Raw genomic sequence first — 27,500 nt, forward strand, 5'->3', positions numbered from 1 at the left:
TATTTATTATGTATGCAATATTCTGTCTGTGTGTATGCCGGCAGGCCAGAAAGGGGCATCAGATCTCATTACAGATGGTTGTGAGCCACCATGTGGTTGCTGGGAATTGAACTCAGGACTTTTGGAAGAGCAGGTAATGCTCTTAACCACTGAGCCATCTCTCCAGCCCCTGAATAGCTGATTATTAATTCGTTCGAATAATATTAAAAACTGTTCAAGTAGAAAACAATTGCTTTCTTTTCTGTTTTCCCAGAGATCTGACTGACTGCAACTTGGAAAGAAGACGGCCCTGCTGGACAGAGACCTCCCTCCTGCTTTGGGTGGGGCAGCTGAGTGAACGTGGGTGGGTCGACCAGTTTACATGTTTATTTCCATGTTTTGTCTTTTATGGATTGAATGGATGTGTCTCATTTTTTTTTTCACGATTGCTTGCTTCTTGTGTATTTCTTTGCTTGCTTACTTATCTATCTGTTCAGCCCATCTCATTTACTTACTTCTTTAAAAAATGACCCACCTATTTACTTACTTGTTCATTCATTCCTTCACTTCCTTCTTTCATATATCTGTTTATCTGCTGATTTAGCATGACTCACTTATTTACTTATTGAATGTTTCAATTATTATTTATTCATTCTTTATTTGTCTATTTTTATGTATGTATTTACTTACTTTCTTGATTTTTTTTTTACTTTTTACAATTTACTTAATTTTTTTCTTTCTTTGGGAATGTACATCCTTTCTTTCTTTCTTTCTTTCTTTCTTTCTTTCTTTCTGTCTCCTGACTGTCACTGGCTAAGAAAATGGTGGCCTCCATGTCACTGGTTCTGGGTGAGTGTCAGCAAAGCAGCTCCTAAAATGGAAATTGATGAAGGGATAGATAGATGGGATACACACGCGCTCGCACATACATACATACATACATACGCACACACGCACGTGCATGACATGTACAGATGGGGGGGTTCCAATGTTTTCAGAGGAAGGTGCTCGCTGGTAATAATAAAGGTGCTGGTAAATAAGGCTGGAAATAGCTGAATCATTAAAACTCTTCAAATAAATAAAAAGCAATTCTCTCTCTCTCTCTCTCTCTCTCTCTCTCTCTCTCTCTCACCATATACCAGCACATCTGAACTGACTGCAACATACAAAAGAAGAAGAAACACGGAAAGAAGACATCCCTGCTGGACAGGATCATCTGATCTGAGATGAGAATAAAGTCTTCGAATGGCTGACAACAGCATTTCATTGAGAAGAGATTCCACGTTTTATGCTGTACAGTTAGTTAGATAGATTAAGAGGGGCCTGTGAACTGGGGTGGGGTGTGGCTTCTCAGGTCACGTCAGGTCAGGGAGGGGCTGAGGAGTGTCCCATTGGCCTTGACAATAGGCACCAGTCAGACGTTAACGTTGAGTTCCTCAAAGGGAACTGACTGAGATCCTTGCTTACCTAAGAAATGCCTGACCTTGGAAAAGGTCTTGTGGAAAGCAGGCGCTTGAAACTGCAGTTTCACGTCTACCCAGAAAGCTCCCTCTCGGAAGGGAAAGTCATCGTGATATCTTACTCTTTTCCCAAGGATACCCTACCTACCCTTCTGATCATTCTTACTGAATTAAGTCTTCCACTGTAAATAAATAAAGTATGTAAGTAAGCAAATACGTGGATGGATGAACAAATAAATACAAAATTTGCTGTTGTTGACTGCCTTTTATTTCATAATGAATCTCTCTCTCTCTCACACACACACACACACACACACACACACACACACAAACACAAACACTAAATATACAATAAAAGGAAGCATAACACCTTTACTCAGGGGGCAGAGTGAACTCTGAAAGTTTTCCAGGCCGGGCTATAGAAAGAGATGCTCCATGTCTCCCAGCATCACAGCTCACAGCTGTCTGTAATCCAGGAGCCCGAGAGCCATGGCAAAAACACAAATGCACATAAGATAAAAATAAATAAATTTTTTAAACGTGGGGGGGGGGGAGACAGAATATAAGAACAAACTGAGAAACAAGGAAAGATAGTGTTGGCTGGCCGGCTGGCTGGCTTTCAGTTCCCTGACAGAAATAAGCACATTATGGAGGAACCACAAAGTTGTTACACTATGTGGGTGTGATGAGGAGAGATTGTGAGTGTCCTGTCAGAACAAAGTTAGTCCCATAGTTGATGAAATTCATTATCCCAAAAATTCAGCAGAATATATCCCAAGTTTGCAAATGTGTGATCAGCTTGTGACAGGTTGGGCTGGAGATGCTGAGAACTGGGGAGCCCTCAATGCAAGACCAGATACTCGTTCCCATGAAGAGAGAGGGAGGGAGGGAGGGAGGGAGGGAGGGAGGGAGGGAGGGATCATTCATTCATTCATTCCTATACTCAAGTTTAAGAAAAGATGAGTGGCTATGGAGAGACCACTCACAGATATGAAAAATCATTTCCTAAAAATCAAATTTCTCAGTCACTATGCAACTGCTATGGTGCTTCTCCTAGATAGAACAAAACACACACACACACACACACACACACACAAAGGTGAACCAGGGAAAAGCTTTCTAAGCCTTTAAGGATGCACCGTGACTTCAGAGACCTCAGGGAGTATAGGGATGGGTGCTTGATGCTTCAGACTCATGTCATTGAAGGACATAACATAGTCTGGATTCACAGAGATTCACAACACAGAGCCATTGTCACTTACCCAGAGCTAACAAGAAATTGCAGTCTCAGCCGGGCTGTGGTGTGTGCATGCCTTTAATCACAGCACACACACAGATCTCTGTGAATTCAAAGATGGCCTGATTTACAGAGTGAGTTTTAGGACAGCCCAAGATACACAAAGAAACCCTTTCTTGAAAAACAAAACAAAACAGCAAAAGAAAGAAAGAAAGAAATGGAAAAAGAAAAAAAAAAAGGCAGTCTCTTCCCACTCTCTCATCCATTGGCTCTTAAAGAGCTCTCAAGCTGGGCTGGAGAGATGGCTCAGTGGTTAAGAGCATTGCCTGCTCTACCAAAGGTCCTGAGTTCAATTCCCGGCAACCACATGGTGGCTCACAACCATCTGTAAAGAGGTCTGGTGCCCTCTTCTGGCCTTCAGCCATACACACAAGACAGAATATTGTACACATAATAAATAAATAAATGAAATTAAAAAAAAAAAAGAGCTCTCAAGCTGAACTGGAGACCAGGGTGTCATTCATAACTGGGAAGCTAGAAACCTTAGGGGATCACAGGAGTCAGACTGACTGCAGCACTTGATGCCTCAACCCTGCTAATGGCTGTGATATAAGGCATGGTAAAATATGGGCTTTGGGCCTTTCGGGCGCGGTAGCCATCTTTCAGTAACTCGCCAAAATGACAAACACAAAGGGAAAGTGGAGGGGCACTCGCTATATGTTCTCTAGGCCCTTTAGGAAACATGGAGTTGTTCCTTTGGCCACGAATCTACAAGAAGGGCGATATTATAGACATCAAGGGAATGGGCACTGTTCAAAAAGGAACGCCCCATAAATGTTACCACGGCAAAACCGGAAGAGTCTACAATGTCAGCCAGCATGCTGTGGGCATCATTGTAAACAAGCGAGTTAAGGGCAAGATTCTTGCCAAGAGAATTAATGTGCGGATTGAACACATCAAGCACTCGAAGAGCAGAGACAGCTTTCTGAAGCGGGTGAAGGAGAATGACCAGAAGGAAAAGGAAGACAAAGAGAAGGGCACCTGGGTTCAGCTCAAGCGAACCCAGAGAAGCACACTTCGCGAGGACTAACGGGAAGGAGCCTGAGCTGCTGGAGCCCATTCCCTACGAATTCATGGCCTGATGTACAAAAAGAAATAACACACCTGGACTATTAAAAAAAAAAAAAATACGGGCTTTGGCAGAGCGCTACTCCCCTTTCTCTATTATTATTGCTACACAACGAAAAGGACCGGGGGTGATGTGCAGTGCTGGTATTGAAATCTCACTGACTCCTTCCGCACTCCTTGTCAATTCCCGACTTTGTCAAATCAACTATCGTGAATCTTTGATGTGGGTTGGCCCTTTAGGAACTCAGAGAAACAAGACAGACCTATTTCATTCCAGAAACCTCCCAGTTCCTGAGCCCTAGCCCTGGAAGTCTCAAAGCCATCACATCCAGAAATCTCTCTAGTCCCTGCTAGTGGTGAACTCACTTCGTCTTCCCCAGGACCACTAATTATTTCTCCGTGTTTTCCTCTGAGATCTGAGGTCAGCTTTCTTCTTCCTCCCTCTGGCCTCTCCATGATCTCCATTCTCTAGACAACATGTCTAGAACTGAGTCTTATAGGCACCGAGAGAGTGTATCTTGAGGGCACTTGGCGTTTCTAGGACACGAGTGACATCACAAAATTCCGAGAGCTCTCCGGGATACTGTAGAATTTCCAGAGAAGGGACTGCTGATGTCGTGAGGCACGGCCTTTACCTCCTTGCTAATATTTCTCCCCGAACTGACCAACCGACCGACTGACCGGAAACCTGAGGTTTCCTTTCCAGGAGTCTCTCCTGCGACACAGAGGGAGCCATTCAGGATTTCCTCCTTCCAAAACCAGAAATTTCTCTCTGCTTCATTAAAATCTTTTCACTACTTCCTTCACCCATGGGGAGTTAGTTAGTTGAACACTCACTTTTTTCATGAATGTCCCTTCCTCCCTCTCCGGAACATCTCATATTACTGATTCATACTCAGTAAATCAGTAATATGAGAAATTAGGCCAGGAGGACACGGAAGATGAGGGTTGAGTCCTCTGAAGTGAACAAGCACTTAGGGAAGGCTAAACTTAAGGGAATTTGACTCTGAGTGGCAAGACATGAATAGCTGCTGCCAAGGCACAGATGCAGGCATCGGGCTGAGGCACCAACTGGGCCCTTGGCATCCTCCTGCATCATCAGAGCTGTGTGAGAAACTCAGACCAAAGGAGGGCCGTGTTCAAAGGGAGAGGGCATTTTCTATGGATGGCTGCCAGCTATCTCTTGGCTTCTGTAAGTACAGGAACTCAACAAAGAAAGAGACATGCCAGACAGGAGGTTTTGGTAAAAATCTGAACTGAACTGAATAGAAACTGGCTACTACGTATTAGTGTTTTCAGAGTTATGTCTGAGGAACAAAATACTTAAATGAAATAAAACCAAATCCTTAAAAAACATCCAGGTGTCCTCTGAGGGGGCATGGAAAACAAAACAAAACAGAAAGATAAGAGGGATTTTAGTTGTTCCAAAAACCCTCAGAGCCGGGCGGTGGTGGTGCACGCCTTTAATCCCAGCACTTGGGAGGCAGAGGCAGGTGGATCTCTGTGAGTTCGAGGCCAGCCTGGTCTAGAAGAGCTAGTGCCAGGACAGGCTCCAAAGCTACAGAGAAACCCTGTCTCGAAAAATCAAAAAAAAAAAAAAAAAAAAACCCTCAGGAACAAAACTTCCCCAGGAGAATAGCAAGAGTTCATTGGGAAACTGTCTGTCTCCTGTTGCATCATTTCAAGTTTTTCTAACTTGTTACTGGATGGTGTCAGCTGTAAGATTTTCATCTTTTACGCTCACAGTGAGATTCTAGCCTTTTTTCTTTTTTTATTGAGAGATGGACACATGTTCCCTCCCTCTAGTTCTATTGGCTGTACAGCTTTGACCAAGAAAGAGGGTTGGATTTCATCAAAGAATTTCTCTCCATTTTATATTTCACCCACTTTTGATTGCTATTAAGTGCAATCTAGCTGGTTTGTGGTGTTTCAGGAACAGTTTCCTTATTCTTCTGGGTTGTGTGTGTGTGTGTGTGTGTGTGTGTGTGTGTTTGGTTTTGTGAGGACAGGGTTTATCTAGGAACAGTCCTGGAATGTCCTTGGTAGGTGAGGCTGGCCTTGAACTCCCCCTGCCTCTCTGTCATTTCTTCCTACTTGGTGTGTGTTTGGTTGCTGTTTTGAGTTTTCAGATCTCCTGAAAAAAAGATCAAGATCATTTCTTTCCTAAACTCTGTGTCCTTGGGACACAAGCATTAAAGGGTGTGGCTACAGCTCCACTGGACCTCTTTGATATGGATATCTGCAGCCTTTCCTGTTGGAGTTGGGAAATTGAAAGTTGTTGACTTGAATTCACTCATTGCAAAAAAAAAAACAAAAACAAAAAACCACCCTTATTTATTTTATTATTTCACATTTTAACTTGATTTTTTTTTCTTTTTTTGAGACAGGAATTGGCTTTTTATTTATGCTCCAGACAATCTATCTCACTACATGGCCCAGGACTTCTTTCTGAACGCTTCCATGATAGTAGTCAGCTGCCCAAAATATACTGCTGCTGCTGCAATTTTAGAAAAAAATTAAATAAAAATAAATAACCTGAGATAAACAAAGAAAAAAAGGAAAGCACCTATTTTTCCTTCCTTCCTTCCTTCCTTCCTTCCTTCCTGTTTTCTTCTTTTATTATTTTTTATTTTTGGTTTCTCTGTATAATACCTTTAACTCACTATATAAACCAGGCTGTCATCTTGGTGACATTATGGTTTTGTTTTTTCTTATTTCTGGTCTGAAAATTGACAAATTGACATTTCTTCTCCCTCTCTCTTTCTCATTTAATTCATGTTTTATTTTATGTATTTATTTATTCATTTATTTATTTATTTATTTATTTTTGTTTGTGTTTTGGTTTTGATTTTCAAGGCATGGTTTCTCTGTTGTCTTAGAACTAGCTCTTGTCGACCAGGCTGTCCTCAAACTCCCAGAGATCCAACTGCCTCTCTGCCAGATATGGAACCAGTCATCTTGGTTAGTTCAAAAGCCACCCCATAAACACATGTGCGCGTGTTTATGACATGAACACGTGAGACATGAACACGTGAGAAACAGGAAGGAACGAGGAGTGGTGTCCACTCTCTCATTAAATGCAGGCCTGCCTGCAGTGATTGAAAGAATCAGAAATGGAGAGATGGAATTTCTGGACTTTCCAGAAACCACATGGTGGAAATCTAGTGCCCTCTTCTGTTGACAGGGCCTAGATGTGCATATTTGCTGTTTTCTGGTTGAAGCTGGGAAACAGTACCTTCTTGCTGAAGTTGGATAATTGTTGAATTCAGCCATTTTCAGGTTTCATAGAAAACAAAACAAAACAAAAAGCCCCTTCTTTGTTTTATTTCACATTTTAATTTGATTTTTTTTTTTTTGAGACAGGACCTGTCTTTTTATTTGTGTTTCAGACAAACTATTTTACTACATGGCCCAGGACTTCTTCTTTCTGAACACTTATGCTGCAAATACAATCTTTTTTTTTAATTAATTATTTATTATGTATACAGCATTCCTTCCATGCATGACTGCAGGCCAGAAGACCCCATTACAGATGGTTGTGAGCCACCATATTGTTGCTTGAATTGAACTCAGGACCTTTGGAAGAACAGTCAGTGCTCTTAACCTCTGAGCCATCTCTACAGCCCCTGAAAATATAATCTTAAAAGAAAAAGTAAAATTAAAATGAATGGCCTGGAATTAACAAAGACAAAAAAGGGGGAAAAAAAACCTGCATTTTCTTGCTTGCTTGCTTTTTTTTTCTCTTCTTTTAGTATTTTTTGAGGCACGGTTTCTCTGTGTAACAGCCCTAGCTGTCCTGGAACTCAGTTTATAGACCAGGCTGTCTTGTTGGTAACGTTCTCTTTTTATTCTTATTTCCTATCTGTAAATCCACATTTCTTCTCTCTCTCTCTCTCTCTCTCTCTCTCTCTCTCTCTCTCTCTCTCTTCTCTCTCTTTCTCTATCTCTCTCTCTCGCTTTCTCTCTCTCTCTCTCTCTCTCTCTCTCTCTCTCTCAATTTATTTATTTCTTGTTTGGTTTTGTGTTTTACTTTATGAGACAGGGTTTCTCTGCTGATTTGGAGACTGTTCTTGGAACTAGCTCCTTTCTTGTAGACCAGGCTGGCCTAAAACTCCCAGAGATCCTGCCTCTGCCAGATATGGAGCCAGTGCTCTTGAATGCCTTCATCTGGTGAGGTCAAAATATACCCCCCCACACACACACCAAACACAAACACAGGCATAGGCACAGGCACACCCAGAGACACATAAATAAACTTTTAAATTAAGAGCCTGGAGAGCTAGTTTCTTGGCTCTTCCTGAGAAATTGGGTTCAATTCCCAGCACCTGCATGGTTAAATAAAATAAATCATAAAAAAAATTCTTTAAGAAATTGAAATTAAACTACACAACTGGAAACACTGTCTCAACTAAAAGTAAAATAAAATGTAAAAGAGTGCATGCAGTGCTAAGTGCAGTTATGAAAATGTTTGGAAATATGACACCTTCCCTGTCTCCCCCACATACACAGGCACACCGAGAGAGAGGTTTAAATAAATGTGGTGGTGGCACATGCCTTTATTCCCAGCACACAGGGGGCAGAGGCAGGTGAATTTCTTGGGAGTTGGAAGCCAGCCTGGTCTACAAGAGCTAGTTCCAGATTAGCTAGGACTGTTACCCAGGGAAACCCTGTTTCGAAAAACAAGACAAAAAAATTAAAATTGAAGTAAATGTACAAGCCAAAGCTACAGGCCCTGGCCTCCACTCCTGTCCCTGAGGGCACCTGGTAAAAGTGAGAAGGCAGATTTCAGAGACTAGTAAAGTTCAAGGTCACCAGCCCTTCCTAACAGCTAGAACTCCTTGCTGAACCATTAAAGGGTGAGTCTAAGGCGGGCAGTGGTGGTGCACGCCTTTAATCCCAGCACTCTGGAGGCAGAGGCAGGCAAATCTCTGGGAGTTCCAGGACAGGCACCAAAGCTACAGAGAAAACTTGTCTTGAAAAGCCAATAAATAAATAAATAAATAAATAAATAAATAAATAAATAATATAAAGGGTGAGGCTACAACTTGATTGGTCTGCTTAGATATGTATTTTTTTTTATTTTATTTTTTTGTTTTTTTTTAGATATGCATATTTTTGTTATAGTCGTTTTTTTTTTTAATTTATTTATTATATTATGTGTATAGCATTCCTTCCACGTGTGCCTGCAAGCCAGAAGGGGGCACCAGGTCTCATTATAGATGGTTGTAAGCCACCATGTGGTTGCTGGGAATTGAACTCAGGACCTCTGGAAAAGCAGTCAGTGCTCTTAACCTCTGAGCCATCTCTCCAGCCCTGTTATAGTCGTTTTTGTTTTACTGGGCAGGAAAAGATATCCAAGTGGGAATTTTTCCACAGCTGCTTTAATTTTCTCAGACTCTGTATTTAGTATGAGAAGTGGGGTGTGGGGTAGGTTGTACAAACACAACTACTGAAGAAAAGAAACCCCAAGAAAGCAAGCGAGTGGTTGCCATGTCTTTGAAAGGCATTTAGGTGACTGGGAACTGCCCTTGCTGCCTCCCTCCTTTCCTCCCTCTCACCAATCCATAATTGTGGCAGCCCCTTGGCCCACATAGTCCTTTCACTGATCGGTCAGACACACTCTTTGTTTTATTTTTTAATTTTTGAATTGTGGGTGAAGTCAATTAATTGAGCTCTTAGATTATTATCATCATCATCATTATTATTATTTGTTTATTTGTGGTTTTTCCACATAGGGATTCCCTTTGTATGCTTGTTTGCCCTGGAACTCACTTTGTAGACAAGGCTGGCCTCAGACTCACAGAGATCTAGCTGCCCCTCCCTGCCTCTACCTCTGCCTCCTAGTGCCGGAATAAAAGGCCTGTACTAAACACACTTTTAGTTTCTCTGTGTCTGTCGTCGCTTTGCCTGCAGAACAAGGTAGCCTCAAACTCACAGCGATCTGCCTGCCTCTGCCTCTCCTGATCTCTGAGGGCTGAGAACTGAGAATAAAGAAATGTGCTGCCACCATTACCCAGCTAGGCAGCTGCCCAAAATATACTGCTGCTGCGGCAGCAATAAAAAAAAATAACCTGAGATAAACAAAGAAAAAAAGGAAAACACCAGTTTTTCTTCCTTCTTTCCTTTTTTCCTTCTTTTCTTCCTTCCTTGTTTTTTTTTCTGTTTTCTTCTTTTATTATTTTTTTGGTACAGGGTTTCTCTGTATAATACCTTTAACTCACTATATAAACCAGGCTGTAATCTTGGTGACATTATGGTTTTGGTTTTTTTCTTATTTCCTGTTTAATCATTTCTCTCTTTCTCTCTCTCTCTCTCTCTCTCTCTCTCTCTCTCTCTCTCTCTCTCTCTCTCTCTCTCTCTCTCTCTCTCTCTCTCTCTCACACACACACACACACACACACAGATTTAATTTATGTTTTTTATTTTTGTTTGTGTTTTTGTTTTGATTTTCAAGGCAGGGTTTTCTCTGTTGCTTTGGAGCCTGTCTTTGGAACTAGCCCTCGTCGACCAGGCTGGCCTCAAACTCCCAGAGATCCACCTGCCTCTCTGCCAGATATGGAACCAGTCCTTTTGAATGCTTTCATCCTTCCTGGTCATTAAAAATTTGAAATGAAAACTAAGTTCTACACAACTGGAAAGACTGTCTCAAATAAAAGTTAAATAAAATGTTCTGAAATAGGGCACCTTCCATGCCCCCCCCCCCCACCAAGGACACACTTGGGTGCAGACCAAGAGATACAAACAAAATTTGAAATGAAACTAAATGTACATGAAATTAATAGAATGAGATACTAAAAACTTAGTTGGATTGTCACTGTGGTGCACATCTTTTATTCTATCATCCAAGAGACAGAGACAGGTGTACCTCTGTGAATTCCCAGGTTTTGGAGAGAGGCCCCCATCCCAAATTAAAAAAAAATATATATATATATATAAAAGTTCAACCAAAAAAAAAAAGAAGGAAGAAAAGAAGAAAGAAACATTATGAACTGTCTCCTTGTTTCTAGAAACTTGTTTTGATTTGCATTTCTCTGATGACTAAGCATGTTGAACATTTCCTTAAGTGTCTTTCAGCCATTTTAGATTCCTCGGTTGAGAGTTCTCTGTTTAAGTCTGTACTCCATTTTGTGAGTTAGATTATTTGTTCTTGAGATGACCAATGTCTTGTGTTCTTTGTATGTTTTGGAGATCAGACAGACCTCTGTCTGATGTGGGGTTAGTGAAGATCTTTTTCCATTCTGTAAGGCCGTCATTTTTGTCTTGTTGGCCGTGTTCTTTGCTTTACAGAAGCTTTTCAGTTTCAGGAGGTCTCTCTCACTTATTAATTGTTTCTCTCAGTGTCTGTGCTACTGGGGTTCTATTTAGGAAGCGGTCTCCTGTGCTGATGCGTTCAAATGCGTTTGATATTTTTATTTTTATATTCTTTTATTGTGGATGAAGTCAATTATTTGAACTCTCAAATATTTTTATTGTTATTATCTCTTTATTTGTTTGTTTATTTGTGGTTGTTCAACATAGGATTTCGTTGTGTGCCCTTGTATGCCCTGGGACTCACTTTGTAGACAAAACTGGCCTCAGACTCACAGAGAGCCATCTGCCTCTGCCTCCTAATGCTGGGATTAAAGGCTAAACAACCTTTTTTATATATTTATTTTCCTAATAATTTATTTTATCGGCATTGGTGTTTTGCCTGCATGTATGTCTATCTGAGGGTGTCAGATCTTGGAGTTACAGACAGCTGTTGACTGCCATGTGGGTGGTAGGAATTGAACCTGGGTCCTCTGGAAGAGCAGTCAGCACTCTTAACCGCAGAGCCATCTCTCCAGCCCCCACCTTTTTTTTGAAAACAGGGTTTCTCTGTGTCACTTTGCCTGTCCTGAATCTCAATCTGCAGAACAAGGTAGCTTTAAACTTACAGTGATCTGCCAGCCTTGGTCTCCCTGATCTTGAAGGTGTTTTATCATCTCTCTCTCTGTCTGGCTATCTATCTATCCATTCATTTATTAGTTTATGTATTTGTTTATGTGTTTATTTATGTATTTATTTATTTTTGTTTTCTGAGACAGGATTTCTCTCTAGCTTTTGAGTCTGTCCTGGATCCAGACCTGGTCACAGCTGTACCTGAAAATAAAATAAACAAACAAACAAACAAAAACAAAAACAAAGCAAAGCAAAAGCCAGGCAGGACTCTCTGGTTGACCTTCCCTTTCCCCCTCCCCCACGGGCTCCTCAGAGGCAGTGAGGCCTCCGGCAGGGAATCCACAGAGCCTCTGCCCGAGGCTCTCCAGGGAACCCACTCTCTCCCTTTCCCCCAGCCCCAGGGCTGCCAGCCACATCTATCTCAGGCAGAGATGGTGGGCACTCTGGCTATCCAGGATGTGACAGACACAGACACAGAGAAGCAGGGAGGAAAGTTGCCCACTCTCTCACTAGATGCAGGCATGCAGGAGGAACAATGAAAGAATGAGAACTGGAGAGATGGAATTTCTGGAATGTCCAGAAACCACATGGTGGGGATCTAGTGACCTCTTTTGGTGACAGGGAGTACAGCACAGATTTGGGTTCTTGTGCTCCTGAGATGTAACCCCCACAAGGCAGCAGCTCATAAGTGATTGTAAATCCAGTTTCACACGACTGCACATAAAATAAAGTTAAATAAATCATAAAAAAATTCTTTAAAAATTTGAAATTAAAATAAGTTCTACACAACCAGAAAGACTGTCTCAAATAAAAGTAAAATAAAATGTTCTAAAATAGGACAACTTCCCTGCCCCCCACCCCCACAGGGACACACTTGGTGCAGACCAAGAGATACAAACAAAATTTGAAATTAAACTAAATCTACAAGAAACTGACCCTGGTTATTGTGGTGCACATCTGTGAATTTCCAGGCTTTATAGAGAGGCCCCCAACCCAAATAAAAAAAAAAATATATAAAAGTTTAACCAAACACACCCCCACACACACACACAAAAAAAAAAAAAGGAAGGAAAGAAAGAAGAAGGAGACATTATCAACTGTCTCCTTGGTCCTAGAAACTGGACCATGGGAGTTTAGGACCTATAAGACAGTGCACGAGTCTTGTGATCTCACTTGGTAGATGAGTCTGGATTTTAACTCACAGATGTCCTTCTGCCTGTGTCTCCCATGTGTCTCCCATAAAGGGTTCCCTAATTCTTGAATGGCATACCGAAAGTAGTTATTTCTACTTAGTTTGCGTTTGATTTTTTTTAAAAAAATCCATGCCTATTTATTTATTTATTTTTGGTTTTTCACGACAGGGTTTCTCTGTAGCTTTGGAACTAACCCTTGTAGACCAGGCTGGCCTCAAATTCACAAAGATCCACCTGCCTTTGCCTCCCAAGTGCTGGGATTAAAAGAATGTGCCACCACCACCCGCCTTTGTTTCTTATATTTATTTTTGTTAAGCTCTACATTTTTCTTTGCTCTCTTCCATGTCTCCCCTTCAACCCTCTCCCAAGGTTCCCATGCTCTCAGGAGATCTTGTCTTTTTCTACTACTCATGTATTTTAGATCTATGTATGTCTCTCTTAGGGTCCTCATTGTTGTCTAGGTTCTCCGGGATTGTGATTTGTGAGCTTTATGTTTAAAAATCACTTATGAGTGAGTATATGTGGTAATTGTCTTTTAGGGTCTGGGTTACTTTCCTCAAAATGATGTTTCCTAGCTTCATCCATTTGCCTGCAAAATTCAAGATGTCATTATTCTTTTCTGCTGTGTAGTAAGTACTCCATTGTGTAAGTATACCACATTTTCCTCATCCATTCTTCAGTCAGAGGGCATTTAGGCTACTTCCAGGTTCTGGCTATGACAAACAATGCTGCTATGAACATAGTTGAGCCCATGTCCTTGTGGCACAATTGAGCATCCTTTACATATATACCTAAAAGTGGTATTGCTGGGTCTTGAGGAAGGTTGTTTCCTAATTTTCTGAGAAATCGCCACACTGACATCCAAAGGGGGCTGTACCAGCTTGCATTCCCACCAGCAATGCAGCAGTGTTCCCTTTTCCCCACATCCTCTCCAGCATAAGTTGTCATCAGTGTTTTTGATCTTGGCCATCCTTACAGGTATAAAGTGGAATCTCAGAGCTGTTTTGATTTACCTATCTCTGATGACTAAGGATGTTGAACATTTCCTTAAGTGTCTTTCAGCCATTTTAGATTTCTCGGTTGAGCGTTCTCTGTTTAGGTCTGTACCTCCATTTTGTGAATTGGATTATTTGTTCTTGAAATGACCAATGTCTTGAGTTCTTTGTATATTTTGGAGATCAGACCTCTGTCTGATGTGGGGTTAGTGACGATATTCTGTACTGGAGTTAGATTTAGGAAGCGGTCTCCTGTGCCGATGCGTTCAAATGCATTTTTTTAAATAAATATTTATTTATTATGTATACAATATTCTTTCTCTGTGTATGTCTGAAGGCCAGAAGAGAGCACCAGACCCCATTACAGATGGTTGTGAGCCACCATGTGGTTGCTGGGAATTGAACTCAGGACCTTTGGAAGAGCAGGCAATGCTCTTAACCGCTGAGCCATCTCTCCAGCCCCCATTCAAGAGCTTTTGATATTTTTATTTTTATATTTTTTTATTGTGGATGAGGTCAATTATTTGAACTCTCAAATATTTTTATTGTTATTATCTGTTTGTTTATTTGTGGTTTTGCAACACGGGGTTTCCTTGTGTATCCTTGTGTGCCCTGGAACTCACTTTGTAAACAAGACTGGCCTCAGACTAACAGAGATCCGCCTGCCTCTGCCTTCTAGTGCTGGCATTAAAGGCGTACACTAAACACATTTTTTTTTTGAAAACAGGGTTTCTCTGTGTCACTTTGCCTAACCTGAATCTCAATGTGCAGAACAAAGTAGCCTTAAACTCACAGTGATCTGCCTGCTTTGGTCTCCCTGATCTTGGAGGTGTTTTATCATCTTGCTTACTTGATTTTTTGCTTTCTTGCTCTCTTGCTTTTTTTTTTCCTTCTTTTATTAGTTAATTCTTGAGGCATGGTCTCTCTGTGTAACAGCCCTAGCTGTCATCTATCTATCTATCTATCTATCTATCTATCTATCTATATTTATGTATATTTGGTTTTGTGTTTTGCTTTATGAGACAGGGTTTCTCTGCTGCTTTGGAGACTGTTCTTAAAACTAGCTCCTTTCTTGTAGACCAGGCTGTCCTAAAACTCCCAGAGATCCTATTTCTGCTAAATATGGAGCCAGTGCTCTTGAATGCCTTTGTCTGGTGAGGTCAAAAGCCACCCCCCACCCCCACCCCCACAACACACACACAAACCAAACACAGGCACAGGCACATCCAGAGACACATGAATAAACTTTTAAATTAAGAGCCCGGAGAGCTAGTTTCGTGGCTCGTCCAGAGAAATTGGGTTCAATTCCCAGCACCTGCATGGCAGCTCATAGTGATTGTAAATTCAGTAGTTTCTGGGTGATCTGACATCTTCAGACCATTGCACATAAAATAAAGTTAAATAAATCATAAAAAATTCCTTAAGAAATTTAACTAAGTCCTACACAATTGGAAACACTCTCAAATAAAAGTAAAATAAACGGAAAAGAATGCAGTGCTAAGTGCAGTTATGAAAATGTTTTGAAATGTGATACCTTCCCTGTCTCCCCCACATACACAAGCCACACTGAGAGATTTAAATAAAATCTGGGTAATCATTTATGTATCTGGCTTATGTCAGAGGGGCAGGGGAAGCTGAAGCCTTGTCCTTTGGGCTCCAGGTTCTCAGTACTGCATCAAAAACTCGAATGTATAGTGAGCCCATGTCTGTCCTGCCGGCAGCACTCAGGAACTGGGAATACAAGGATCAGGAGATCATCTTCAAAACCCAGCAAGTGGGGGCTGGAGAGATGGCTCAGTGGTTAAGAGCATTGCCTGCTCTTCCAAAGGTCCTGAGTTCAATTCCCAGCAACCACATGGTGGCTCACAACCATCTGTAATGAGGTCTGGTGCCCTCTTCTGGCCTGCAGACATACACACAGACAGAATATTGTATACATAATAAATAAATAAATAAATATTAAAAAAAAAAAAAAAAAAAACCCAGCAAGTGCAAACCATCCTGGTGGGAAAGAGACCCTCTAAAAGAAATCAATAAAATGACATTTTTATTTTTTTCTGTCTGAAGTGAAAATGCTCCAAATAATTCACTGCATCAGTATTCCTGGAAATGATATCAAAGTCAGATTTTTTTTTAACATTTTATTTTATTTTTATTATATTTATTTATTTATTTATTTATTTATTTTGTTTTTTTTTTTTTTTTTTTTTTTTTTTTTTTTGGTTTTTCGAGACAGGGTTTCTCTGTGGCTTTGGAGCCTGTCCTGGAACTAGCTCTCTAGACCAGGCTGGTCTCGAACTCACAGAGATCCGCCTACCTCTGCCTCCCGAGTGCTGGGATTAAAGGCGTGCGCCACCACCGCCTGGCATAAATCAGAATTTTTCATATTATTCCATGGCTGTTGTAATTTTCTCTGTGGCAGACAGAGGCAGGCAGATCTCTGTGAGTTTGAGGCCAGCCTGGTCGTCTACAGTTCCAGGACAGGTGCCAAAGCTACAGAGAATCCTGGTCTCAGAAAAAAAAAAAAAAAAAAAAAAAATTTTTTTTCTCTGTGTCTCCTGTATCGTGTGTCTTAAGGAATCCTAAGCGCCTGTAGGTGATCTAGGAAATCTCCTGTAGCAAGGGCCCTGGCCTCCACTCCTGTCCCCTGAGGGCACCTGGTAAAAGTGAGAGGGCAGATTTAAGAGACTAGTAAAGTTCAAGGTCACCAGCCCTTCCCAACAGCTAGAACTCCTTGCTAAACCTTTAAAGGGTGAGGCTACAACTTAATTCGTCTGCTTAGATATGGATATTTTTGTTGTGGTTCTTGTTTTACAGGGCAGGAACAGATATCCAAGTGGGAATTTTTCCACGGCTGTTTTAATTTTCTCAGACTCGGTATTTAGTATGAGAAGTGGGGTGTGGGGTTGTACAAACACAACTACCAAAAAAGAACCCCAAGAAAGCAGGCCTCCCTCCCTCCCTCCCTCTCTCAGTTCCTCCCTCTCACCAAGCCATAATTGTGGCAGCCCCTTGGCCCACATAGTCCTTTCACTGATCAGTCAGACACACTCTTTTTTTTTATTTTTGAATTGTGGGTGAAGTCAATTAATTGAGCTCTTAGATTATTATTATTATTATTATTAGTTTATTTGTGGTTTTTTCTACATAGAGGTTCCCTGTGTTTGCCCTGGAACTCACTTTGTAGACAAGGCTGGCCTCAGACTCACAGAGATCTAGCTGCCCCTGCCTCTACCTCTGCTTCCTAGTGCCGGAATTAAAGGCCTGCACTAAACACACTTTTTTCCCCCAAGACAGGGTTTCTCTGTGTCTGTCCTTTTGCCTGTCCTGAAACTCACACTGCAGAACAAGGTGGCCTCAAACTCACAGCGATCTGCCTGCCTCTGCCTCTCCTGATTTCTGAGGGCTGAGAATAAAGAAATGTGCTGCCACCATTACCCAGCTAGGCAGCTGCCCAAAATATACTGCTGCTGCTGCAATTAAAAAAAAATTAAAATAAAATAACCTGAGATAAACAAAGAAAAAAAAAGGAAAACACCTGTTTTTTCTTCCTTCCTTCCATCCTTTTTCCTTGTTTTTTTTCTTCCTTTGTTTTTTTTTCTGTTTTCTTCTTTTATTATTATTATTTTTTTGGTGCAGGGTTTCTCTGTATAATACCTTTAACTCATTATATAAACCAGGCTGTCATCTTGGTAACATTATGGTTTTGTATTATGGTTTTGTTTTTTCTTATTTCTTGTCTGTAAATCGACAAATCAACATTTCTTCTCTCTCTCTCTCTCTCTCTCTCTCTCTCTCTCATTTAATTTATGTTTTATTATTATTATTATTATTTTTTTTTGGTTTGTGTTCTTGTTTTGATTTCCAAGGCAGGATTTCTCTGTTGCTTTGGAGCCTGTCTTTGGAACTAGCTCTTGTCAACAAAGAGCTGGCCTCAAACTCCCAGAGATCCACCTGCCTCTCTGCCAGATATGGAACCAGTCATCTTGGTTAGTTCAAAAGCCACCCCATGGGCTGGAGAGATGGCTCAGAGGTTAAGAGCATTGCCTGCTCTTCCAGAGGTCCTGAGTTCAATTCCCAGCAACGACATGGTGGCTCACAACCATCTGTAATGAGGTCTGGTGCCCTCTTCATGTCCAGCAGGCATACAAACAGACAGAACACTGTATACATAATAAATAAATAAATTAAAAAAATAAAATCATAAGTAAAAATTAAAAAAAAGCCACCCCATAAACACACACACACACACACACACACACACACACACACACACACACCCAGAGAAACATATATTTATTTTTAAAAAAAAAATTAAGGGCCTGAAGAGATGGCTCAGTGGCTCTGAGGAAGAGGTTTCCATTTCCAGCACCCGTATGGCAGCTCATACGTGATTGTAAATCCAGTTCCTGGATGATCTGATACCCTGACACCATTGCACATCTAAAGTTAAATAAATTATAAAAAATTCTTTAAGAAATTGAAATTAAACTAAGTCCTACACAACTGGAAACACTCTTAAATAAAAGCAAAATTAAATGTAAAAGTGCTAAAACAGTGCTAAGTGCAGTTATGAAAATGTTTGGAAATGTGATACCTTCCCTGTCTCCCACACATACAAAAGGCACACTGAGAGATTTAAATAAAACTTGAAAATGGGTGGGCAGTGGTGGCACATGCCTTTATTCCCAGCGCACAGGAGGCAGATGCAGGTGAATCTCTGGGAGTTCAAGGCCAGCCTGGTCTACAAGAGCTAGTTCCAGAAAAGCTAGGTAGGACTGTTATGCAGGGAAACCCTGTCTCGAAAAACAAAACAAAACAAAACAAAAAAATTAAAATTGAACTAAAGAAAGACAGATAGAAAGAATGAAAATGAAGAAACAAAAAAAACAAAGGAAGGCAGTCCTGGAGGCTTGTCTAAAAAGGGCCTTTGCTACAATGTTTTGAATTGTGACCCCCCCCCCACACACACATACGTACGTAAATACACACACACACACACACACACACACACACACACACACGGACAGACATGAGCACACTGAGAAAAACAAATAAAATCTGAAGTTAAACTCAATGTATAAGAGAGTCAGAGAACACACACACACACACACACACACACACACACACACACGGACAGACATGAGCACACTGAGAAAAACAAATAAAATCTGAAGTTAAACTCAATGTACAAGAGAGTCAGAGAACACACACACACACACACACACACACACACACACACACACACACTGAAATAAAACCATGCTACAGCACGGTCTCATACAGGACTGTCATGCATTTGTTGAAGAAATCTACTTTGAAACATATTTCATGATAGTTGCCTAGTTAAAACTCACTCCCCTCTTTAGGGTCTGATGTTGACTGGTCAGGGCAAGCTTATAAAATTCCTTTGTTCAGAGCTAATGCTTGATGCCCCTACTATATTTATTTATTTAGGTTTTTCGAGACAGGGTTTCTCTGTGGTTTTGGAGCCTGTCCTGGAACTAGCTCTTGTAGACCAGGCTGGTCTCGAACTCATAGAGATCCGCCTGCCTCTGCCTCCCGAGTGCTGGGATTAAAGGCTTGCGCCACCACCGCCCTGCGATGCCCCTACTATAAAAATTGGTTTCAGAAACCGGCCTTTTGCCACAGTGTCAGAAGCCCAAACTCTGCCTGTGGTCTCAGCTAGCTGATAAGCTTCTGTGACTCGCAGTGTGTTTTAATTTTTAAGTTTGTTTTTGGTTTATTATACTTGGTGGTGTTCTCATCTTTGCATGACCCCCCCCCGCCCCCGCCCCAACATTTAAGTGTCTTTCGATCCCTCTGTTGAGAGTTTTCTGTTTAGGTCTGTACTCCATTTTTTTTTAATTTATTTATTTTACATATATAGTGTTCTGGGCACCAGATCTCATTATAGATGGGTGTGAGCCATCATGTGGTTGCTGGGAATTGAACTCAGGACCTCTAGAACAGCAGTCAGTTCTCTTAACCTCTGAGCCATCTCTCCAGCCCTCCATTTTTTTTTTAATTGGATTATTTGTTCTTTTGATGACCAATTTCTCGAGTCCTTTGTGTATTTTGGAGATCAGACCTCTGTCTGATGTGGGGTTAGTGAAGATCTTTTCCCATTCTGTAAGGCCGTCATTTTGTCTTGTTGGCCATGTTCTTTGCTTTACAGAAGCTTTTCAGTTTCAGGAGGTCTCTCTCACTTATTAATTGTTTCTCTCAGTGTCTGTGCTACTGGGGTTCTATTTAGGAAGCGGTCTCCTGTGCCGATGTGTTCAAGTGCATTTGATATTTTTATTTTTATATTCTTTTATTGTGGATGAAGTCAATTATTTGAACTCTCAAATATTTTTATTGTTATTATCTCTTTATTTGTTTGTTTATTTGTGGTTGTTCAACATAAGGTTTCGTTGTGTACCCTTGTATGCCCTGGGACTCACTTTGTAGACAAGACTGGCCTCAGACTCACAGAGAGTCATCTGCCTCTTCCTCCTGGTGCTGAGATTAAAGGCATGCACTAAACACCTCTTTTATATATTTATTTTCCTAATAATTTATTTTATCGGCATTGGTGTTTTGCCTGCATGTATGTCTATCTGAGGGTGTCAGATCTTGGAGTTATCGACAGCTGTTGACTGCCATGTGGGTGGTAGGAATTGAACCTGGGTCCTCTGGAAGAGCAGTCAGCACTCTTAACCGCAGAGTCATGTCTCTCCAGCCCCCACCTTTTTTTTGAAAACAGGGTTTCTCTGTGTCACTTTGCCTGTCCTGAATCTCAATCTGCAGAACAAGGGAGCCTTAAACTCACAGTGATCTGCCTGCCTTGGTCTCCCTGATCTTGGAGGTGTTTTTATCATCTCTCTGTCTGGCTATGTAGCTATCTATCCATTCGTTTATTTTTTTTTTTTTTTTGTTTTCTGAGACAGGATTTCTCTCTAGCTTTGGAGTCTGTCCTGGATTCAGACCTGGTCACAGCTGTACCTGGAAACAAAACAAAACAAAAACAAAGCAAAGCAAAGCAAAAGCCAGGCAGGACTGTAATGGTTGACCTTCCCTTTCCCCCTCCCCCATGGGCTCCTCAGAGGGGGTCAGGCCTCCTCCAGGGAATCCACAGAGCCTCTGCCCAAGGCTCTCCAGGGGACCCACTCTCTCTCTCCCTTTCCCCCAGCCCCAGGGCTGCCGGCCACATCTATCTCAGGCAGAGGTGGCGGGCACTCTGGCTATCCAGGCTGTGACAGACACAGATACACACAAGCAGGGAGGAAAGGTGCCCACTCTTTCACTAGGTGTAGGCATGCAGGAGGAACAATGAAAGGATGAGAACTGGAGAGATGGAATTTCTGGAATGTCCAGAAACCACATGGTGGGGATCTAGTGCCCTCTTCTGGTGACAGGGAGTACAGCACAGATTTGGGTTCTTGTGCTCCTGAGACCTACCCCAATTTAATACTGACATTATCCTATCATACCCTATATATCACATATAGGCTTGCTTGATATCACACGCATACACTGCCTACGTTTCTGCCTGACCCCTGTGAGAGAGCCTGGTACCTTCAGAAGGCAGAAGATGGGGTGTGGGTCTGTCTGTCTGTCTGTCTGTCTATCTGTCCATCTATTCTTCCATAAAGTATTTATGTAATACTTTATTCCTTTGTTTGTTTTGTGACAGGGTTTCTCTCTAGTTCTCTCTAATTGAGTCAGTCCTGGAACTAGCTCTTGGAGACCAGACCGAGTGCTGGAATTAAAGGCGTGTACCACCATTACCCGGTTAGAAGTCTTTTTAAAAAGTAGGCAATTAGAGCTACAAATTTCCTCATAGGACTGATTTTACTGTGTGCCAGGGTTTGTGTAGGGTTTTGCTTTCATTTTCTTGAGTGAACCCCCCCCCCCCCCGTCTCTCTTATTCTAGAGCTCTGTTTTGTCTTCCATGAGCTCTGAGGGGTACTTGGCTTGAGTGTGATATACACACACAGACTCACTATTAAGGAAAGTTCAAGATCAAGATCCTTTCCTAACTCTGTGACCTTGCAACAGAGAAGTTTCAAGGGGTGTGAAGGGTGTGCCTACTGACACTGGCATTCATTTTATCTGCTAGGCAGCAAATGCTATGGATTGTGTGTGTGTGTGTCTCTGTTAGTTTAGGTGTCTTTCCAGTCCACGTTGGTGTAATTACCGTGCGTGTGTATATTCAGTGCTCTGATCCTTTCAAATGGTTGTGAAGGAAGGCCTAGCCTAGGAATGACTTCAGTGACGTGTTGTTATTTTCCTTTCCTAACTCTGTGACCTTGGGACAGAGAAGTTTCAAAGGGTGTGAAGGGTGTGCCTACAGCTCCACTGGCCTTCCTTGATGTGTACATCTGTTGCCTTTCCTGTAGTAAACATTCTTGTTGGAGTTGGGAAATTGCTGATTCGAACTCAGCCAATTTCATGGAATAGCCCTGGCTGTCCTGGAACTCATTTTTATAGACCAGGCTGTCCTTTTGGTGACGTTCTATTTTTTTTTTTCTTCCTCTTATTTTTCTATCTGCAGTCAACATTGGTGTAAGGACTGTGTACCTGTATATTCACTGCTCTGATCCTTCTTCCTTCCTTCCTTTCTTCCTTTCTTTCATATGTCTGCCCTCTCCCGAAAACCCAAAAATTTCTAGCCTCCCAACGCAATTAAAAATAACTAAAATTTTAGTAAACTGGCATTTAAAAAAGGAAGGAAGGCAGGCAGGCAGGCAGGCAGGCCTGGATGGTGGTTGTGAAGGGAGCCCTGGCCTAGTCATATCCTCTGCCATGACTGTAACCCCAGTACTCAGGAGCTCTAAAGGGTCTGAGAAGCTGCTTTCATGCTTCTGCTGCTGGGCATTTATTTATTTATCTATCTGGCTTATGTGGGAGGGGAAGGGAAAGCCAGAGCCTTGTCCTATGGGCTCCACGCTCTCAGTAGTGTCTCATAAACTCGAGTGTGAGGGCCCATGTCTGTCATGTCAGCAGCACTCAGAAACTGAAAACACGAGGATCAGGAGATCATCTTCAGCAACTCAGCAAGTGAGAACCATCGTGGTGGGGAAACAGACCCTCTCCAAGAAATGACTAAAGTGACCTGTTTATTTTTTCTGTCCTAAGTGACACATCACTATGACGATATTATTCCCGGAAATGAAATTCGAGTGGGATTTTTTTCAAAACTATTTTTATTTCATTATTATTATTATGATTATTATTTTTTTAAAAAAAACTATTCCACGGCTGTTTTAATTTTCTCCGACTCGGTATTTAGTCTGAGAAGTGTGGGCTGAGGGTGTGGGGAGTGGGGTGAAGAAAAAGAACCGCAAGCAAGCAAGCAAGCAAGCAAGCAAGCAAGCAAGCAAGCAGTGGCCATGGTGAAAGGAGACTTAGATGGCAGGGAACTGCCGTTGCCGCCTCCCTCGGTCCCCCTCGGTCCCCCTCGGTCCCTCCTTCTCACCATGCCCTAATGGTTGCAGAAGCCCCTGGCCTGTCAGACACACTCTTTGTTTCCCGTGAGCAAGCGAGCGAACGATCGATTCGCCTGTTTTCCTAGCTGCCTGTGGTCTCGGTCGTACTTTCGTTTTCGTAGCCCCGAATGTCCAGCCCGGCCCACGTTCACCGTGTTCGGGGGTGGGGTGGGGGAACCGACAGGGGAGTTCCCTGTCCTGCTGTGGGCCCGTGCCACCTCCGGGCGTGAGCGTGGGAGGACGCTGTCACGCCAGAGAAGGTGAAGACGCCGCCGCCGCCGCCGCCGCCGCCGCGGCCGAGCGAGCGAGCGAGCGAGCGATCTATGGCGGTCGGTTGTCGGGCGCCCCCTAGCGGTGGCCTTTTTCTCCTGGTCCTCGGTCGGTGACGAGGACGGGGCGAAACGGCTTTTGTGAGGCGGAAAGAGTGACGAGAGTCCCGGCCTGGCAGGCGGGTGTGTCCCGGAGTCGGTGTCGTGCTTGGGAACGGTCTCTGTGTAGGAGGTTGTGCCGGAAGTCACCCATGGGTGCATGCGTGCATGCGTTGGGGATGGAACCGAGTGACGGGACCAGCTGGAGAGGGTGCTGGGAGACTCGAGCGGGTCGACCAGAAGGCTTCAGTCGTTCGCGTACCCCCGCTAGGTGTCGGGTCCTCCCGGGCCCAGGATCGGTGAAATACCCCGGCTTTAAAAGTTGCTTTTCCCTTGCCTTTTCTCTCTTCTAAGAGCCCTGGGACCCGGCGACCCGAGGCCGAGAGGAGGCGATGGTTGATCCCGGCTTCCCCGCTGGGGTCTCGGACATTTTTTTTTCCTCTTGCGAGAACCATCGGTCCTCAGTGCCGGACTTCCTCATCTTGAGGCCGAGAGGAGGCGGTGGTCCCGGCTTTCTCGCCTCCCTGTTCCGGACTCTCGGAGCTTTTTATTCATTTTCTTCCTCTTGTCAGGAACCCTCGGTCCTCAGTGGCGGGCTTTGCCATCCTGAGACCGAGAGGAGGCCGTGGTGCCGGCTTCCTCGCCTCCCTGGTCCGGACTCGTTGGGGTCTCGGAGCTCTACCCCGCCCCTTTCTCCTGCCCTCGGTCTTGCGAGAGCCCAGCGGCGGGCCTCGTGTTGTCGAGGCCGAGAGGAGGGTGGTGGTCCCGGCTCCCCTGTTCACTGGTCCCCGGTTTCTTGGACTCGAGATTTTTTTTTTCCAAGTTTTTTCTTCTTGCCCTTCTCCATTCCTAGCGGCTGGTCGCAGGGTCCTCGGCCGGGAGGAGGCTGGGCGCCCGGCTTTCTGACATGTCCACCTCGCTCTCTCGGTCCTTTCATGGTTATGAGGTCGACCAGTTGTTCCTTTGAGGGTCGGTTCTCTTGTTTATGGGGACATTTTTGGGACATTTCACCCAGCCTCACTTTCAGGAGTTCTGTGTGGTCTGTGAATGACTCCCCGTACCTGTTGTCATTCTTCTAATGGTTGCTATCTGTCCTTATTGTACCTGCAGATAGGTGCTGACACGCTGTCCTTTAATTGGGTGACATTAAAGGACGCTAGGTGGCGGTCTCTCTTCTGAGCCTCACTGGGTGTTACTTTTCCCGTCTAGCCCAGCCCGCGCCTCGCTGCCTTTTGGGGCTGGGCCCGTGTGTGCTTTTCCTGTGCGGCTTTTTGAGATGACCGGCTTCCTTGCCTTGCTCTTTTGCCCGTGGTGAAGCGTGTCAGGCATCCCCGCTTCGTGGCTTGTCACCCGTTCTGCTTGGATGGTGGGACCCGTCTCTCGATGCTTCTTTCTCCCTTACCGTCCCGGTGCTTTTTTTTCTTTTTCTTTTTTTTTTTTGGGAGGGCGGGGACCAGGTTGTGGAGCTCCCGAGTCTCCTCCATGGTCCTCTGCTCCCGTGTGCCTCCCGAGCGCGCTGTTTTTTCTCACCCCCTTCCCAGCTTGTGGAGCTCCCGAGTCTCCATGAGTCCTTTTGGGTTGAGGGTGGCCCGGCCCTTCTGCTGCCTTATGTGCCTCCCGAGTGCACACCTTTTCTTGGATTCCCTGGTTGACCCCCCGCCGCTGTTTTTTGGTGTGGAGGTGTGTGAAGGGTTTTCTTTTTTTTTTTTTGTTTTTTTTTTGGCGGCATGTGTTGGGTCTGTGGTGATCTCTCGCTCGATTCTTCCCGGTTCCGCTTTGTTGATCGATGTGGTGTGCTCGCCCTGTGTTCATTCGGGCCGGAGGCCTAAGCCGCGCCAGGCGAGGGACGGACATTCATGGCGAATGGCGGCCGCTCTTCTCGTTCTGCCAGCGGGCCCCTCGTCTCTCCTCCCCACCTTTACCGGTGGTGTGTGGAAGGCAGGGGTGCGGTTATCCGGCCTGAGCCCTGTGAAAGCCCCCCCGCACTCCTCGCTGTGGTTCGTGGGGGTTCCTGTGAGGCGCGCCGGGGGCTTTGTTCCCCGTCGCGCGTTTCGCTATGCCCACCGTGTGTGGGTCTGTTTGGCCCTCCTCCCTCCGAGCCGGGGGAGGGTCGGCTGATGTGCCGTGTTACGTGCCCCTCCCGACCGGGTTCGTGTGCACGCGCCTTGCTTTGTGATCCTTGTGGTGCTCCTGGAGCGTTCCAGGCCGATCTTCAGAGGTGCCCGGTTCTGAGCGGCGGCGGCGTTTCCCGGTTCTCTGACGTGTATGCCTCCTGCGCGTGGTGTACGGCCTTTTAGCGGTGTTCCTCTGCGAGGTGTGTGGTCCCGAGGATCAAGTAAGGGGGTCGAGGCGAGCGGTAAGATGGCTCTCTCACGGCTATCTCGTGAGATCGGGCGAGCGGCCCACCACGCGCTGCCTTCTCCCGTAGGCGGTGAGCCGTTGGGTGGTGTTGAGCGGTCGCGGCCGGCCTTTATCATTTTCTTCTCACCGTTAAAGGTGGTCTGTCTGATGGACTGACTATAAGAATGCCTCCCCGCCTGGTGCAGACCCGGTGGGTGTTGCCGGAGAGGCAGGCCTGGCTCTCGGGGGACCTCTTGTGTAGTATGCTTTTTCTCGGTCCGGTCCCCCCTGTCCGCGAACGCTCAAGAGTGCGCCCCGGAAAGGAAGCCTTACCGATACCGCAGACCCCCCCGCCTCGCCGCGCTCGAGATCATCGAGCGGTGTGCGTGTGTCGCTTCCCCTGCTCTTGCGCTGCCGCGGCCGGAGGCTCGTCGGGCCGGGTCCGTCCCGCCCGCCCTCAGTGAGAAAAAGTGCCTTCTCTAGCGATCCGATGGGAAGAGAGGGCGTGCTTGGGGTCGCCCCGGCACGCCCTGAACGCCCGATGCGCGTAGCTTTGGCCGGGTGCCCCTCGCCGTGTCCCGTCTTTGGGGGGGGAAGACCCGAGCGTTTGTGTCGCCCGCTGCGGCCCGCGCCTCCTCGCTCCGAGTACGGGGAGGAACCACGCGGGGCAAGAGAGCGTGTCGTGAAGCCGGCGTGCCGTGTCGGAGCCTGAGATGTGTTACCCGTGGTGGGGAACGAAGGGGGGCCGCGTGCGCGCACGCCCGAGTGCCGCGGGACCCCGATTCCCCCGCTCCCCCCGAGGGTGCGTACGCGCCTCGGTCGGGGCGTGGAACCGAGCGGAAAGAGCGGGGCTGGGTGGCGGTGGGCTCCCGGGCCCCACCCGTCCACCGTCCGTGCCCGCCGCGAGCGGTCCTTCCCGCGCTTCCCCGTCTTTGCCGTTCCCGCGGACCGCGGCCTCGCCGCGCGCGTCGCGTGCGTGCGTCGCTCGTGTTGTGTGCCGTGTGGAGGTCGCCTCGCTCCCCCTCCCCGGCAGCGTTCCCACGGTTGGGGAGCAGCGGTTGACCCGTCCCTCCTCGGGGTCGGGGATCCGGTTCTGGCTTTGCGGGGTCGTGACCTCTCTCTCGGGTGCGGCCTTTGGAGAGAACGGCGGTCGGTCGTCTCCCGGCGCGTCGCCGGACGCGTCGGGGCCCGTCGCCGCCGGAGGGCCTCCCTTCGGCGGTGGCGGGCGCGTCTGTCTCGGCGGTGGGTCCGTGCGAGAGGGTGCGAGAGGCAGGCAGGCTCTGCGCGTTTCGGGAGCCTCGCGAGGGAAGGAGGCTTAGCGGACGTCCGTCGTCTGCGGCGTGGCGGTGGGTCCGCTGGCCGAGGTGCGTCTGGGGACTCTTCCGGCCCCGTCGTCGTCGTCCTCCG

Source organism: Microtus oregoni, unplaced genomic scaffold (genome assembly GCF_018167655.1).
Source record: "Microtus oregoni isolate MIOR12 unplaced genomic scaffold, Mior012 000060F_018, whole genome shotgun sequence".
Taxonomy (NCBI): Eukaryota; Metazoa; Chordata; class Mammalia; order Rodentia; family Cricetidae; genus Microtus; species Microtus oregoni.